Source organism: Euprymna scolopes, chromosome 8 (genome assembly GCF_053919585.1).
Source record: "Euprymna scolopes isolate OS-2025 chromosome 8, ASM5391958v1, whole genome shotgun sequence".
NCBI classification, from domain to species: domain Eukaryota; kingdom Metazoa; phylum Mollusca; class Cephalopoda; order Sepiida; family Sepiolidae; genus Euprymna; species Euprymna scolopes.
The window spans coordinates 113,352,094-113,371,502 of record NC_136489.1 but is presented as its reverse complement, the minus strand read 5'-3'; the positions used below and the strand labels follow the sequence as shown (position 1 = coordinate 113,371,502).

Genomic DNA, 19,409 nt, shown 5'->3' with positions numbered 1-19,409 from the left:
AATAGTCCAGCAGTGTGCGTCTTACGGTAAAATAAAATCCAAAACAAAACAATCGAATCTTAATCGGACTTTAATCGCGTTGTTTTGTTTTTGTTTTTTTTTTGTTTTTTTCAAGTTAAATGCAAGTAATTTCACAATATCTTTGCGTTGTAAGAATAAATTGTGTTTGTTTAATAATAAATTTTTAGTTGAAAGCACTCATAAATAAAGTTCATAGTTAGATTCCTCGGTTAGAGTCGTCAAATCTTGGTGGATACATTGAAATAACTACCGGAAGTGAAAACAGAATAGTCCCGCAGCGTGCGTCTTACGGTAAAATAAAAAAAAAAAGCAAAAAGAAAACACTCGAATCTTAATCGGACCCTAATCGCGTTCTTTTTGTTTGTTTTTCTATGGGAAAAACAGAAAGCATAAATCAAGGAAAAGGCTGATGGATGTGTTCCGAAAAGCGCCCCCCCCCCAAAAAAAAACAAATGGCACCCTTTACGATTCCAAACCAGTGTTTCTTTGTACTGTTCTTTGTGAACACACCCGCAGCGGTGTTAAGTGGTAGCGGGAGTAGGAGGAATTTATTAGAGAGAAAAGGTTTTACAACTTCCATTGATTCTAACCGATTTTGGGCGTGGAGTCTCACCAGGAAAAATATAGGGATCTACGATTATCGAGGAATTGGAGATGTAATAGGCCTATAATACACCTCAGATACTGTGCTGCAGTTTGTACACATTACATCTGAATGTAATGTCTTGATTTTTAATCCTATTAAGGTCAAAATCGGAAAGGAAAAATGAGTTCATTTTATATAGATAGAAGAAGAAGAAGATAAAAGAAAGATAGATAGAATAGATAGATAGAAGAAGAGAAGAGAAAGAAGATAGAAAGAAGATAGATAGAAGATAGATAGATAGATAGAAGATAGATAGATAGAAGATGATAGAAGATAGATAGTATAGATAGAAGATAGATAGAATAGAGAGAAGATGATAGAAGATAGATAGAAGAAGATGATAGAAGATAGAAGAATAGCTAGAAGAAGATGATAGAAGATAGAAGAATAGATAGAAGAAGAAATAGAAAAAGATAGATAGAATAGAAGAAAGATAGATAGAAGATATATAAATGAACATATAAATTTTTATTTTAGATTTTTGTAGAACAAACAAAACCATCAAAGTGATTGATCATAGGTTTTACAAGAATTAATATTAATCATTTGATTTAAATACTATGCATGGTTTCGTCCACTGAGGATACCCAGGTTCCATCTACCGGGCCATCCGAGATTTAGGAGAAAATCCGGCTTGTATATATTATAGAAAGATTACTCAGTCCTGCTACGAGCAAAATTATCTTCCAATTTTGGATTCTTTACTTCTAACTATATACGTGACATATGAATGTGTAACAACTTATTCCTATGTCCAATATGTGAAGTAAATTTTTGCTGACATGTCACACATCAACCTACAATCAATGTAACAGCATTATTTTGTGTTTATACATATAAACTAAACCAAATTAAACCAAGCCAAACTAAACCGAACCAAGCCAAATTATATCAAACCAAACTAAACCAAGCCAAATTAAACCAAACCAATTGAATAATTTTTCCAAGAACATTTCCAAAAGTTATCCAGAAAAATAATTTGCACGACTCTCTCCCCATCCCTCAGAGTACAAAGAGAATATAGTTATAATTTCAAATTAATGAAAGTCAATAAGAGGAGAGAGGGCAGTCAAAAGCTAATTTACTATTGACCCTAACAACTCAAGAGAGTTAAGTGTTAAAGTGCGAATTTCCTCTGCTCCAAACAGTGTTCACTCAAACTTGAATTAATAGAGTTGTCCAATTCACCAATCAAAATGGATAGTTTTTTTTTTGTTTCTTTTTTATTAGTTAAAAAAAATAAAAATAAAAGCTAAAATATTAACAAAAAAAAAAAAAAATCAAAATTACAGAAAAAAAAAAAAAAATGAACTACTTTTTCTGCTACAATATAGTGCAAATAACAGGAAATGGTGATGCCTGAAGCATTTTCCTCCTGAGAAAGAAAGGAAAAAAGTGAGACCAAATAAGTTACATCATTTATTCATACTGGCAGCATGTGTTACTTTCGTAGAAATAATACAATAGCTCGGCTTAGCTTAGGCTTTGGTAGGTAGCTAGGCTGAAAATAGCTAAGCTTAGCTTAAGCTTTAGGCCTAGAAGAGCTAAGTCTATAATAGCTATACTTAATTTAGGCTTTTGCATTTAAATGTATTACTTTGGAAGAAATAATAGAATAACTAGGTTTAGAATAGCTAAGCTTAGAATAACTAAACTTAGTTTAGGCTATAGCAGCTAGGCTTAGTTTAGAATAAGTAGATTTAGCTTAGGTTATGGCAGCTAGGTTTACGCTATGGTAGCTAAACTTAGAATTGCTAGATTTATGATAGCTATAGTTTAAGCTGTCTTTGTTAGTTAGGCCATTTACTTATAGTGACTGCATATATTACTTTAATAAAAATAATAGAATAACTAGGCTTAGAAACGCTAGACTTAGCCTAGTCGATGGCATCTAGCTTAGAATGTTTAGATTTATGAGAGCCAGATTTAGCTTAGGCCTTAATAGTTGCCATTTATTTATACTGTCAGGCAACCAGTAGAGAGAAAGCAAAGTTTGATATAATAAAAGTTTAAACCTGACATTCGATTTAGTATTATCTTTGAAGAAGAATTGGTCATACTCACACTCTTCTATCAGGAATGAGGAAAATACCGGAAGAATATCATCTGTAAAATCTTGAGAGCCAAGACATTTTGGAAAAGCAAAATAAAGAGCTATGTTCAATGCTAACATTAATATAAAGCTAGACGTTAATACCCGGAGTTGCCCAGGAGTCATTGTACTTTCATTTTTGTACTGATATCTTTTAAAACTATGTATTGTTCTTATTTATTCATTTTTTTTTTTTTTTTCTCAAAATAAGATGTGACAAGTTAAATTTAGCTATGACGGTATCATTTATCTTGAACTCAGTTGTTATAAAACGATAACTAATTTTGTTAATCTTTTAATATCTATTTTTATTTAATGAGAGAAGATTTTAATCTTTTTAATGCAAGAGTGTTTGCTAAGAATTTAAAAGCCAGAGATAATTTTCTGATCTAGAGTTTAAATGCTTCCAAATTCCTTTCACGTTTCGAAGGGTCCCAAAAAGAATTCATTCTTTGTTTTTCAGCTATTGATAAAAGATTAAACTGGATGACTCATTTACAAATAAACTAAAATGCATTCTGGTTGATTTAATTCTGTAATTGTTTCTTTTTAAAAATAGGATTCAAAAGTAGGTTGTTTTTGTACTGTTGCTACTGCATATTTGATTCCAAGAAATGATCAATTAATCTATAAGATAAAAAGCAAAATGTATGTCTGCCAAAAACTTTTGACACACTTGTCAAATCCTTACGAGATCGGTATCGTTTTGAAGCTCGGCATCTCGGACGACAAATATAAAATATTTGGCCAAATACATTAATTCCTTCACCCTCAACTGGGCAATTTTCTATAAGTACCCCCTCCTTATAGAAAATTGCCCAGTTGAGGGTGAAGGAATTAATGTAATCGCTTTTTTTCGTCACCATTTTCGCAAGTCATCATCCCCTTTCAACTAACCTTGAGACTTCCGATTTTACCATGGACGCATCAGCTAAGACGTTACGTTTTTTTTTTACACCTTCTTTTGCTCCTTCACGTTACGGGTTCAAGCCTGCCTGCCTAATACCACTTTCTTTTTTTTAAACACCTTTCTCCACCCAGGCTGCCTACTGTTGTTTTGACCCCCCCCTCCACCACTAATACCCCTTTATTTTCGAGATTCCTTATGACACCACCTCAAAACACTCGGGCAACGCCGGGTACCCTGGCTAGTAATAAATAAAGAAAGAAAAATATCAATTCAATGTGTAAAGTTATAATTAAAAAAAACTCATAAAACCCCACACAAACAGAAATTTTAATTTTTACAAGCAACATGAAACATTTTATACAAAATGTATATCACGTTATCTAGATTTAAATATTTCTTGATTAATAAAACAAAATCGAGTTTACTACAGCCGTTTTTAAACCGGATCTCATCTAACACCTGGGACAAATGTACTAAGAGTATTTAATAACTAACAAGAAACTAAATAAATAAACTATAAAATAAGATAATCGAAAAAAAAAAAAAAATAATAATTCGCCCACAACCCTCCAGCACCCACCTTTATAGCCAATTAGAAAAAAAAAATTATAAATACACCAAGCTTCAAAAGAAAAGAAAACAACAATCGCTCCTGAAGATAAGCAGATGCACCGATAGAAAGCGCTTGAGAAGAATATAGCCGAACAACAACTTTTGGGCGCCATTTTATATAATAAGTCTGCCAAAATTAAAAAGATCGCTCAGCAAATGGAAAAGATATCCAGAAAGATCAGAAAAAAAGGATAACTCTGTCGTGTTCAATCAGATGTGCTTGAATAATGACAATATATATATATATATATATATATATATATATATATATATATATATTAGTAAGTTATAAAATATATATGGCGATTAAGCTACACTGAATATTCCGCGTTTCATCAAGACCGTCTTAAAAGACAAGATGGCCGGTGAGCAAAAATAATTTAATCTGCTGACGTCATCACGGATAGTCCATACCGGTGACACCGGTAGTCACCGGTAGGCATTCGTAACGTCTTGAAGTCAGTGTAATATTTCTTTTTTTATTAAAATGCCTTCACGGTGCATCGTTCCAACTTGCTGAGGAAATTATCGTAAAGGACCAAAAAGTGACAGTATTTTCATTTCCGAAAGATAAAGAATTATAATGCAGTAAAAAAAAAAAAAAAGATTTTACACCATCTCCATTCAGCAAAGTAAGTTTTAACGTGCTCCCCCCCCCCTGTATTTAACACGATGTAACTATAATTTAATTCAATATTATCATCCTAAATGTTCTACCATTCAAAAGAAGAAGCTTCAAATAAATTGCTAATATTAAAAAAAAAATTTTTACAGCATACAAAACTAATGAAAATGCGAGACAACATCGACTCTTTAAAACACGATTTTTTTAAGCTGTTGACACACGTTTAAAAATCTAACAAAAATTAATTTTCCTGAAATTTTTCAATATTTAAAAATAAATTATGCCGGCTGATAAAATTTTTAAACTTTTTTTTAAAGCTAGAAAGATAAAATTTAAAAATACTTATTTTATATATGTATATATATATGAAACTAAAATAAAAATAAAAAAAGAAAACGCGCGTTCACTCGTGGTCTTAAACAGTCTTGGCCTTCGGGACCAGATCAAAGTGTAGTATCTGTTCTCCAGATGCTGCATTCTATTTCTTGTTCTCTTTCGGTGGACGAGAAATCCTTCACGACTGAGACAATTTTTATTTTTGTACCTTTTCTCCACGTTAAAAAACGACCCTGGTGTCTAACTCTGTCCCGTGGGGAGGCATAGTAAATAAGTACAATTCATTTCATTAACGTAATTGGGTTTGTATTACTGTACACATAGATTCGAAAAAGTTGTCAAAAACAAATATATAACAAATAAATGTTATCAAAGGCAAGATAAGTTACTTTTCTACCAAATATTTTTCGTGTTTTTATTCAATGTAACATGTTTATTCAGCTCGAAAAACATAGTGTTTACCGATGTATTCGAAAATTCCAGATGGCGTCTGATTCTCTCTTTAACACGGTAAGTTTGGGATAAGGTGTTATAAATAAAAAACTATACAACATACTATTAAAAACCCGCCGAATATATGTCAACCTATGTCACGGTAACATATATTGAGCGAGTTTTTAACAGTATTTTATCCGGTTTTGTATTTATAACACCTTTTCCCAAACTTACCGTGTTAAAGAGAGAATCAGAAGCCATCTGGAATTTTCGAATACATCGGTAAACACTATGTTTTTCGAGCTGAATAAACATGTTACATTGAATAAAAACACGAAAAATATATCCAGTTTGGTAGAAAAGTAACTTATCTTGCCTTTGATAACATTTATTTGTTATATATTTGTTTTTTGACAACTTTTTCGAATCTATGTGTACAGTAATACAAACCCACGTATTTTAACAAACTGAAAATATGGATATAAAAAAATGATTTTGCATGTTATTTTTGTTATGTGGTGAAATAATCTTAAATAAGAAACATGATTTTTTTCTTTAGGTTAATTTTTTTACTGTGCAATATTTCATGAATTTATTAAAAATATTGTTTTTGATTTTGAAAAAAAATATTGTGGTTCATTTTGATTTAAAAATATTCATTTTGATTAAAAAATATTAATTTTGATTTAAAAAAATATTCATTTTGCTTTAAAAAAAAGTTTAATTTTAATATTTGCTTATTGTCTTAACTCATATCAAATGTTTTGCTTGTGTTCTGCTTCAAATATTCATAATCTTACATGCATAATTTTCATTTAATTATATTAAATAAACTTCAAGTTTATTTCAAATCAAATCGTGTTCCTTCACTTTTTTAAAATGTAATTTATAAGTAATTAAAGAACGCATTCTAATCTTTAAAATCTATAATACAACGAAATATTCAATTGCTTATAATATACTTAAACAAATAACTTGTGTTTTTTTTATTATTTTTTTATTATTAATATTAGATGAGTTTCAGTATAAATCGTGTTCTTTCTTTATTTCTTTATTTTAATCCAATTTTGAAGTTTTGTAACGCTGTCTGTAAAAATTACTGTTCATTATTGACAGTCTAAGAGTTCCACATATCTTGCTTGTTGGGACCTCGGCGATGACGTCATTTTTTCAGCTGGCCGGCCATCTTTATAACGAAGGCCACGGTTTCATCCACTCTAGGATTCGTGTAGCTTTATCGCCACATATATTTTATAACTTACTAACTAGCTCTACCTACGTATTGAGCACTGTTGAAGTAAATACTCCAAGTTTATGCATAAATTTATACTTTCATATATTAATTTATGTGAGTAAATGAAGTAGTTATATATATATATCTACACACATGTATACACAGCCTTTTTTTAGCAATTTTATAAGCTCCAAATCTCAGAGACTATTGATCAGAATTTAACAAATGAAAGCTCGTTGGAAAGGTAATGACCTGAAAACCTCTGACCTTGATGGAGAGGAGACTAAAATTTGCTGCTATGAAATAACAGCAAGGGGAGTTTTGATTCCAAATATTTATCGTATGTTATATCTCTCCGCTTTGGATTTCATACATAAAGGAAATTTCACAGTGTATAAGGATTACTTGATACTGGAGATATTCATAATCGTACCCCATTTCCGAAAGAAGGGGGATATAACATATGAGACATATTTGGAATCAAGTCTCTCCTTTCAGATCATTTGAAACCATAGTAGCAAGTTTAACCCCCCCCCCAAGGCCAGAGGTTTTGGGAATATATATATATATATATATATATATATATATATATATATATATATATATATATATATATATATAATCCTTTTCTCATTTAGAGGAAACGACTTATTTGTTTTCCTAACCAAGTTTTATATTTTTACTTTGTTACAAACTTTTATATCCGCGCTTTCTTATTGCACGTTGACTCATTCTACTATGGATATTTTCAAAGACAAAAAAAAAAAAACAGTAAAAAAAAAAAAAAAAACATGACACACTTATTAGAACTTATCGCTGTACAAGGTCATTCTTATGTGGGAAGGAAGAAAATACACCCATAACAATAAATAAATAAATAAAACAAAAAAACTTGACCTTGTGCCAGAAAATTTTATAGAGAAGTGGTAAGCAGAACTGTACCACATTAAAAGCTTGAATTTGGGATACACAACCCCGTCCCCCCAAAAATGGTACGAAAATGCAGTTTCTCTTTCATTTAAATAAAAAATAGTTTAGTCGAATTTAAATGCCATTTTTTAATTAATAGCACTTATGTAGAACACGAACCGTGCTGAAATATTAACGTTATTTAGAAATCCGTTCTTAACAGGGGAGAGGAAGCCCACTTTTTTTTTAAAACTGTTCTGTACTTTCATTTAACAATTTAATAAACAAAAGATAGCGTAAAAATTCAATTTAACTTGGAAATCCTATTCAAAACAAGTGAAGTATGCATGGTGCTCTGTCAGTGCACAGTGAACGAGGTATGACTATGTTCAGCATTTCCCCCCCCCCCCTCATTTAGCTCCAAAAGTCCCCAAGGGGCGTCAAATCCTGGTGAAAATGAACAAACGGTGCAATTTTAAGCCTTAACATATGTAAATTTGAGTTCAACACCATGCAAAACTGCTAAATAGACATACACAGAAAATTTTGGACAAATCTGGTAAAATAGTCTAAAAAATGGAGTGTTTTTATTAGCCCTAAAAAAAAAAAAACCTGCGGCACACCCAAGAGTTATCACGAAGTATAGACAAACAAAATTATATAAAAATCAGTTAGTTACAACTTTTCAGAAAGTTTTATAAAAATACAAGGCATCAATTTTTTATTTTAAATAAGCATAAAAGTGTCAATTTTAGCCATTTTAACCCGAAAGGCACTCCTACGGAGGGAGGGGTGGCGGAGTGTTCCCGGAAAATCCGTTCTGTTACTTTTTTACTCTTATGTTTAATGTTTGTGCAAAATTTCCAAAAGTTCCAAGGTGTAGTTATTGAGAAAAGTGCGAACAGACGAATGGACAAGGGTGAATGTCGGGGAACAAAAAATGTTAAAAAAAAAGCAAAAAAAAAAAAAGCATGCGCTGTAATTTGTACTTAATTTTAAATCTTATTTTAATTTTCACTCGTTGATTTTAAGTAAATGAAAAGTAAACAGATAAATTGTCTCCTTAAAAATTTATGCCGCTTCTACAGAATTGGGACACAATTTTGTAGTCGGCAAATGGACTTTTCAGATAAAAAACAATGGTTTCAACTGATTTATTTTTGTTGATTCTAATAAGTTACAATGGTATCTTCCAAGTTATGCAGTCGGACCATCAAGGTTGTAGAGTCTGAATGGTCTAACAGCTCATAGCAAAATTATTGAACTGTGTTCTGATCTATCTATATCATTCAAACACTACCGTGTTTGAATGATATAGATATGAGTGAAACTAATACTTAACCATATCATTCAAACACTACCGTGTTTGAATGATATGGTTAAGTATTAGTTTCACTCATTTAGAACTGCTTTAAAGCTTCACCACTCCCTCATTTTGCAACCAAATTTCAAACAATTTTTACAGTTCATAGGTCACCTTCTCAGCTTAATTTTGAAATAAAAGTTTTTAATTTTCGTTCATTAAAACAAAAGTTATAATAAAATTACTGGTGTTCAAAAGTCCCCAGAATTAGTAAGGAACGTGAGAGACGGTTTCTTCTGATTGGCTGTTGGTTACCTTAGCAACCGTTTCAACAATGACGTTTTAGAGACAATTTCTTCTAATCGTTCTAATTAAAGGTCGACACCTTCATAAATCATAGTAGGAATGTCGTTCATATGCCAGCTTATATGTGTTATATATAGAGAGTTAACAAAAGTGATGCTCTTTTGTTGTGCAAGGGCTGATAATCTTTAGCTTAAGCCGTCGCCCATTAATTCTGTTTCTCTCCCCCCCCCTTCTTTCTCTTTATTTATGTGATTTTTTTTATTTAGTAAATTTAAGAAGTTGGTAATAATTTTTTAATGGATTGTTGACAATGCATATGATATTGAACACAAAAGAAAATATTTCAAAGCAAAGTCTGGAAAAATCATAGATTACATAGAAAAATGCGAGCATGAAAAGTAATATGGTTAAGATTAAACTTAGAAATGCTCGCATTTTTTTTTTTCGTAATCTGTGAAATATTTACATATTTTCATGTACAGGGTGCACTCCTAAACTTATTAATCAATCAGAATTTATTTTATTGAAAAGAATTTTAATAATATAGGTACAACTTCCTATTTGAAAATTCAAATATTTCAGATTTACATCAGAGTTGATCATTGGCCACCCAATAAGCCATATTCCACGAATTTCAATTTCCTCTCAAGACTAAGTTTTACATAACCCTTTATTTAATCCATAGGGGGTAGCATGCTCTCTTTCCGTCAGTTATGACCGGGAAGAAGTCCTAAGTAATTTGCAATTGTATTCTGAGTACCACCCACACTAAGGATTGAACCTTCAACCTCCAGAAGAGTGTAACTTACAACTAAATTTTACCAAGTACTTTATCCACTAGGCCAGTATGAATTTTGGAAGCCCTGAACCAATTCATGTTTTTAGATGTACAGATTACTATATATACAGTGATTAGCAAAAGTATTTGCTGCATTGGTTTATTTCGTATTTCTCAAAAAATATCAAGTTAATTTGAATGAAATTTACACTCAACCTTTGAACAGATATTATCTATCTAAAAATAAAAGGGAAATAAAGACATATTCAGTTGACGAATATTAATTAACAAAACATCAAATTACCCATATACAAAATTATTTAACACGTTTACTAATATTCAGTCGTTTATTCTCTGTTCTGCCTTACAGCCTCCAAACGCTTTCCATAACTGCCTTCTAGTTTCTTACAATTACATTTGCTGGTAGTTTCAGCCATTCTCTTTGTAAACTTTCTTCAATTCCTTGATATTCCTGGGATCTTTTGCATGCACCATCACCTTCAAAGTTTTCCACAGATTTTTTATGGGATTTAGGTCAGGTGTAGAACACTAATCCCAATTATCCTTAAACCATTTCATAGATATTTTAGCCTTGTGCTTGAGATCATTGTCTTGCTGGAAGGTAAAGTCACAGCGCAAACCTAAATCTGCGGCACTCTTGAACAGATGTGTTGAAATCTTTGTGTATTTTGCTGCATTCGTTTTCCCTACTACAATTTTCATTCCTCCAATTCCATTTGCAGAAAAGCAGCCACAAACACTTTCTCACAACAACCCCAACTGTACTCACCAACAAATTTAGTTCTGAAGCCATTTTTTTTTTTTTGTACCCTTTACATCTTTATGCCTTGCTATGATTTCCTGGTGCATATCATTAGTAAATTCCTTTCTTTTAACCATTTTAAAATGGTAATGAAAGAGACAACATGCACAGTGTCTGAGAGTTGTGATTAACTGACCTGTAAGGAGCCGGAACCCTGGGGTGCTTTCTGATTGGTAGAAATATTGTAGCAAGATTAAATGACAGCTAAAGAATGAAAATCCTCATTGGTTGAAAAATTTGTAGCAAGATTAAATGACTGCTTAAGCATGAAATTTTACAGTGTGTTGAATACTTTTGCATTATGGGTAATTTGATCTTTTGTTAATAAATATTTGTCAACTAAGTATATCTTCATTTCCGTTTTATTTTTAGATAGATTATATCTGTTCAACGATTGAGTGTAAATTTCATTCCAATTAACTTAATATTTTTTGAGTAATACGAAAAAAAAAAAAAAATGTTCGAAATACTTTTTCTATCCATTATATATAATTAAAATCTTTTTACAAATTGAATAATTCTGTAAACTTAAATCTAACAAATTCTTGTACCAGGATGAGTAATATATATATATATATATATATATATATATATATATATACACACACGCACACACACAAGCAGATGTACCCAGCATTGCTTGATATTAAATGTAACATTAAATTCCTTAACAAAAAATGAAGTAAAATAAACGGAAAGAAACTGAAACATGTGCATGCAAGTATGCTTTTGCTAAACAGTTCACTTCTTGTAAGTAAAAGGAAAAAATATTCTTTAGCTGAAACCAAAACCTAAAAACAGTGAATTAAGTATGATAACGATTAAGCCAGCTTGCCACGTATTTAAAGTGTTTTCACATGTACTTATTCTTAGGAAGCTGTCATGTGATTTGCGCATGTGCAGTCGTGAAACAGTTGACAGACAAAAATTTGATGACCACCCGCCCATTTTTTTAAAATTTAATTTTAACCCCTTAGAAGCCCTTTTTTCCAAATGAAAATCGATTAAAAAGTTTTCCACATGGCTGAAAACCCTATATATAAAAATTTAAAGTCTGTAGATAAAAAAATTTGTTCCATACATAGGTTGAGAGTCGTCCTTACACAGACACACATTCTCGCTGTATGTATGTATGTATGTATGTATGTATGCACATAATATTACTCATCATGGGACGAATGTTCTGGTTCTATAAGACAATTTGCATTCAGTCCATTAATATTTTTTAAAAAGCCATGAACCAACGAAATTTGTAGTTATGCTTACGCAATATTCATTTTTAAACATTTTATTATTGAAGAAAGAAATTATGATTAGGCTTGAATTTTTGCGGTTAAAATGAGTGACAAATAAAAGTTTCAAACTGAGCATAACTTGATAAATCTTTTTATTATATACATGATTGATGATAATTTTTGTTTTCTTTTTGTTTTCTTTTTTGATGAAGGGGGAGGTTAAAAGCACTATGTAACATTATATACATATTTCATATATTCCTCACATGCAATATTGAAAAACAGTCATAATCATGGGTAAATTTTAAACATTACAAACGGGAAAATACGACAATTATATTTATGAGTTTTTAAGATGAGGCTTTATTATTTCGACTAGGGTTCTCATTTTGAGTTTTATTCGCACAACGTTTCGACTAATGTAACCTCTAAGCTTCATCAGATGAATCTTATTGAATGCAAGAATCTTTATTTCTCAAGATGAGAACATATTATTTTTAATTGGAATTCATTGAGATGAGTATTATTTATTTTATTTATTGCAGACTATTATTCTAATCTTTTTCTTAGTTGTTTCAGGACGTTTCGGCCAACTATTCCTTTGACCTTCGTGGTAACCGCGATGGATTGAAACTCCTGACTGCATTCACTGCAATTACTGCCTTCCATAGTTGTTGTCGTCTCACCACATTTTGGCCAAGTAAGCCTCTGCCCGGCTTTGGGTAGGATTGAAACCGCTATCTTTAGACAATTCTCACATGGAACCGTAGAGATTCAACGTCTCTATTAACTGCGCCACAGGCCCCAGAGATGAGAACAGTATGTATTATTTAGATTTTTTTGTTTATTATTCTCATCTGGAGTTTTATTTTCACAACGTTCTGGTCAATGTAACTTCAGACTTTCTCCGGAATCTTTCTGCCAAACTCAGAGAATCTGCACAGAATTTCAAGCAGAAGCCTTTATTTAATTTGTGGCAGCAGCACTCGTTCCATCAGACATGATTGGGTACAAGTATTAAGTAATTTACAATTACATTTTACCAGGTACTTTATCCACTATGCCACAGGTTCCTTGTAGAATGAGAGCATGCTACTCCCGTGGATTAAATAAATGGTTCTGTTCCAAATTTTGTGCGGATTCTCGAGGTCAACAGAAAATGTTTCAAGTTCAACAAAATACACCTAAAGAAGGTCGGAAGTTATGCCAATCAAAACGTTTGTGAAAATAACACTCAAGATGAGAACAGTAGTCTGAATAAATCAAATAAATGCTGAATGCTGACCAGCTATAAAGAAGCTGGACAGCCGTCTCGGTGTCATGGAGACGAGGATTGGATATCAGGTTTGGTTTTTTGGTTGTTTTGTTTTACGGCATATCAACCCTTTTCGGGTTATTTAATGCCGAATATAGTTATTTTGGAAACTGTTTTTATGCTTCAAGTTCTTTATATCTTCAAATATTTATTTGTAGAGTTTGGTTTGGTTGTTTTACGGCATATCAACCTTTTTCCAGTTATTTAATGCCGAATCCAGTTATTTTGGAAATAGTATTCATGTTGTATCTAGTTATTTTGTAGAAGGTTTTTATTTTTCAAGCTCTTTGTAACTTCCAATTGCTAGTTTGTAGTGTTTAGTTTGGTTGTTTTATAGTGGATTTTAACATTTTTGTTCCCTGCTCTGCAGAACATGAATGAGTTTTGCAATGGGAGAGGGAAAGGGGTTACAGTATTAATGTTTGGCACATTTTAAGTTAGGAAACCAGTCAGGAAAGTGGGGTGATAAGAAGAAGGAAAAGGGGGAAAAGTGGGTTGTTGTTTTTGGTTTTGGTTTTGCAGAACATAATTAAGTTTTGCAAAAAGAAGTAGAAAAACAAAAAGCATCAATGTTAGGTGCATTTCATTTCAGGAACCAATATCTTCAGACAGCCTGATCTGGTAGCACCAGTGAATATCAGGTATTACTCTACTCTGCTGAGCCAAGATATTGTGTGTGTGTATATATATATGTGTGTGTGTGTCACAATCACATTGATACACCAGTTTTTATGAGATCACCAAAGTAAAGTAACATTGAACCTGTTCAGTACCAAATGGGTGACCATTTGGGAATACCAGGCGCTGTATATAGGAAAACGTTGCCACCTTTCTGACGGAAGATATGCAAGTGACTGGAGACCACTTGTGAATTTGATATTCCCATCAAACTTTCTCCTTTGGAGGAAGCCTGTTCTACCCATCTAGGATGAGTGTGGTTTTGGTGCGGTAAGGTAGTGTATGATCTGACAGTTAAGGATCAGCGATGAAGAGGATAGCCAAAACAGAGTTGGCTCAACGCACTTCACCAGGACTTGAAAATCACTAGTATGCGTCCCAATCAGGCACAAAGCTGAAGGAAATTGAGGAACAAAATAGCATCAGTGGATCCTGATATACGATGGACACAATACACAAAAAAAATGTTTTAATCACAAACACACTTTATTTTTTAATAAAATGTATAATAGCTTGTTGTATGTTCTTGTTTTCAATATTTAAAAATGGGTAATTTTCAATATCCGGGGCTGGAAAATTCAACCAAAGCTCATTTTGATAAAGAGTAATTATGTCCCTTTATGAGACACAGGTTGAAATCACATTCCAAGTAAAAACTCTTTGATGTACTTATGTATCATGCAAAATAAACATTCTCATTCGCCATTCATTATTAACTGTTTAAATGACAAACTGACTTATCCCCCCCTGATTTACAGGATTTTCATTTTTATCAATGGCAGAATGGCAAAACATGATAAAACTGATTTTTATTTTAATTAAAATTCCACTCAATAATTTTGTTACTTTTTTTTTTTTTTTTTATGTAGATATCTACTTTTCTCCTGAGACGTAAGTATATCAAACAGTTTTCCTGTTACTTTATTTGGATTTGCAATTTTCCCCTGTATCTCATACTGTACAAGCACCTAGTTTACAATATGGTGGACAAAAAAATACAACTAGGTAAGAATATTTTGTTAATAATATAGATAGTATTTTTTTAACTCAAAATATCACTAGTTATGCATTCAACCAAAAATAACTTTGAACCAATGCCCAATTTTTCATTAGCTAATCATTTTAACTACTAAAATGGAGAACAACACAGCCACGTTGGGTTTAATCATAGAATAGGTTAATGTTTATTGAAATGGCTTGTTTCGTAGTAATCACTGGTAAGTAGATATCAGTAAATATGTCGGAATATTAAGGAGTCATGTAGGACATTTCAAGAGAGGTAACTCTTAATAGGTAAAATAAGTTAACTCCCTTGCCATATTGGATGAAAATGATTTTTTAACACCCCCCCCCCCAACTCCGATTTAACAAATTAATACCAAAACTTTATTACACTTCTTGATTATTTTAGATGAAGATTGATAATTCGTATCATTTGGATTCTTCAGACTATGGTCTCATCTTACGTGTTATTCATACAACATTTCTGTCGAAGTAACTGCTGACCTTCTGTTTACAGGGAGGGGGGGGAGAGTTTTAGTCATATGCAGTTCTAGGAGGTGCACTCTCCTAGGCTTCACCTTCTCTCTTTGAGAAGGGATTAGTTTATTGCTAATCGCCCGAGGCGCTCTTACTGGGGAATGCCGACGGGAATGCCCAGGCATTTTTTGCAGGTCAGAGTGCCCCTCGTCAGAGGCGCTGACTTCTTAATCCTACTTTCCGACCCTGGTGTCCAAGTTCTTGTAGTGGGAGATAACTAAACAATTTCTTTACCTGTATCTTGTCGAACTCGAAAATCTTTCTGGCGAACTCGGGGAATCTGCATGAAATTTTAAACAGAACACTTTGTTTAATCCACAGGGATAGCATAACTGGGTAAAAGTTTTAAGTAATTCGTAAGGACCTGTGGCGTAGTAGTTGCAACGATCATGATGTAGTATCTGTCCATGCCAGGCAAGGTTTGCGTTGATGTCACTATTACATTTGGGAGCTGGTTAATATGAACCAGATACATTCCTTGATGGAATAAGCTACGGCTTGGATTGATTCTAGAAGGTGCACCCCACAAGGTTTTCTTTCCTTTTTCGGAAGGTGGGGGAGTGATATTAATTACCAATCGCCAAAGGTGCTCCGACTGGGAAATACCAACAAGTAATTTGCACTCATTAAAAAAAAAAAAAAGTCACATATTACTTAAATGGAAATCTCAAAAAAAATGCTGCCTCATTAAGTATCTTTTATTTGAAGTAATAATTACACATCAACTTTATAAATCATTACCTACAATTACACAGAATCCTACACTCTATAATCCTGCCTAACTAATATTCCTGGTCAACCAAGTGCAAAAGAAATCCAGACAATTGCTCTTAAGGGAACAGCGAGGATACTAAAAAGAGCTCTCAGTTGGTTTCAATAAAAAGCAGGGCAATGTTGGCAGCTGGTTTGGCTGCCCCATACCCAGCATTATAATCTTCAAAGGAAGAAAATTAAAAGAATAATAATAATAAAGAGCAATTAGTTTTTACTTACGTATGCATTACAAAAGATCAGATCAATATCGGTACTGTCGGTTTCAAATCTAATCAATTGTTTTAATCTTCAGTAACACATACATAAATAACTATTGCGCTTTTTCTTTTTTTTTTTTTTTAAATATTTTGGAAATTTTTCTTAATAATCGAGTATTCTGTTGGGTTTCTCTCCCACTAACTTCACAAACATTACCTATAAACTTGAGTTTCGCTCTGACATTGATATTAAAAGCCTACTTTTTCTATTAAAAATTATTAAATCGAACTTCTTAATATACTCAGTTAAAGATATATGAGCAACTGCATATTCCTTTAAAAAACGAGTGTCGATTATTTTTTAAATTTTTTATGGTTTCTTATTAGAGGATTGGTTTCATTTCACTATTACGCTGAATTCTATTTATGCATAGTTTCTACATTCTGCATAATTTCATAAAATTTAAGATAAAAATGTTAGAGCAAAACAATATTTACACAAATATAAGTGAGCTGGTTGGTGTGTGTGCGAAAGTTTCTACCACACTCCTCTTTGAATATTTGGTCTACAGAGTTGAAATTTGATATATAGAGTATTTGGACCTGCAGCACACTTACGATTTGCTTCTAAAACAGTTGACTTTGGTACGATAAGTCGAATAAAACATTACTTCTGCTGTTACTTTTGCACATGCGTAAACTTAAACATTCATAGCTCAGTCACTTAATTTTTAACCTTTCATAACCATCTGTAAGGAGCTCAGATGGTAACGACACTGGAGAGATAAATAAAGACTAAAGTTAGAGCGGCAAACTGTCTGTTTCTGATTCTAACGGATGGTACCAAAGTCATTTTTTTAAATGAAATCATTACGATATATTGGCGAATAATCAATAGAAAATTGGCTCTATAATAAGAAATTTGCATAAATTAAAATAATATTTATGCCTATTTTATGACTGGGCAATGCTGGGGAGCCTGTTAGTATATATATGTGTGTGTGTGTGTGTGGTGCTACCAGATCTGGCTGTCTAAAGATATTGGCTTCCTGAGACGAAATACATCTAACATTGATGGTATTTGTTTTTCTACTTCCTTTTGCAAAACTTATGTTCTGCAAAACCAAAGACAAAAACAATCCACCTTTTCCCCCCTTTTCCTTCTTCTTATTTACCCATTTCTCTTTCGATCCCCTCCCTCCACTTCCTGACTGCTTTCCTAACTTAAGATGTACCCAACATTAATTAATACTGTAACCCTTTTCCCTCTCCCACTGCAAAACTCATTCATGTTCTGTAGGAACAAAAACGATAAAATCCTCTATAAATTAACCAAACCAAACACTACAAAATAGCTATTGAAAGTTACAAAAATCTTGAAGAATAAAAAGCTTCTACAGTATAACTGAATGCAACATAAATACTATTTCCAAAATAACTGGATTCGGCAATAAATGGCCCGAAAAGGGTTGATATGCTGTAAAACAACCAACCAAATATATATATATATATAGGCAGCAAGTCATTATTCAAGTACGTTTGATTGAAAACGACAGTTATTTTTTTTTCTGATCTTTCTGGATATCTTTTCCATTTGCCAAGCAATCTTTTTAATTTCAGCAAGCATTTTATATAAAATGGCGGCCAAAAGTTGTTGTTCGGCCATATTCTTCTCAAGAAAATAACAATCGCTCAGATGCACCGATAGAAAGCGCTTAAGAATATGGCCGAAGCACAACTTTTGGGCACTGTTTTATATAACATGCTTGGCGAAATTAAAAAGACCGCTCGGCAAATGGAAAAGATATCCAGAAAGATAGGAAAAAAAAGAATAACTCTGTCATGTTCAATTAGACGTGCCTCAATATATATATATATATATATATATATAATGAGTAACAAAAACTTGAGGATGACGAATTCATTTAAAATATTTAAGGGAATTTGAGACAGTAAATTTATTTTCATTTTTTTTTTTTTTTTTTTCCGATTTATGTCTTTATACGCTTTTTGCCTTTTCGTTTTCGTTTTCTTAAAGCTTTCTGGCTTTTCCTTCACGTATGTCGCTTTTCATTTGAAACTTCAAACATGAATATGAATAGAATATGGAGAAGTGTAAATTTTTTCCCCATCATTTTTGTCATATGGTGGACACTTGTGCATAATATATTAATCAAATTTTATATTATTTCCACCGTTCTCGTCTTATTTGTTATTCTTTAGAATGATTCGGTCGATGTAGCCTCTGACCTTCTTCAGGTGCATCTTTACGGTTAAATGAAACCTTTATTTCATGGGGGTAGATTGTTCTTGTTCTGTGTTAATTATGTTTATGATATTCTTAGTTGTTATTGTTTGTGGCAAGGATTGAACCATCACCATCCAGAAGACTGTCACTGAAAACTGATTATTAATCAACATCATTAACCATTATGCCATGGGTCAATGTGAGAACGTTTCGAAAATAAGATGAGAATAGTAGTATGAAAAAAAAAAAAAAAAAAAAAAAAAGAAGCAAATTATTAATCTTCATCTAAAAATGTTTAGAAGCATAATTAAATTTTCTAAATTATTAACCCTAACCCTAACCTGAGAGACACCAAAACTGTTCTCGTAGAAATTCATTCTCTTACTTATACTT

General features: G+C 32.2%; 1 protein-coding gene and 1 long non-coding RNA gene across 17 annotated transcripts in view; one reads left to right on the top strand and one right to left on the bottom strand.

Annotated features, from left to right (window-relative positions):
* Positions 1–19,409, bottom strand: part of LOC145283711 (vitamin D3 receptor-like) — a 1,095,565-nt gene that overhangs the window by 108,801 nt on the left and 967,355 nt on the right. The window lies entirely within an intron of this gene.
* The window catches only part of LOC145283715 (uncharacterized), a 214,982-nt gene that overhangs the window by 193,386 nt on the left and 2,187 nt on the right, over positions 1–19,409 (top strand). The window contains exons 3-4 of the long non-coding RNA XR_013868717.1: positions 12,836–13,084; positions 15,128–15,149. This is a non-coding gene — a long non-coding RNA (uncharacterized LOC145283715). The remainder of the gene's footprint in view (positions 1–12,835; positions 13,085–15,127; positions 15,150–19,409) is intronic.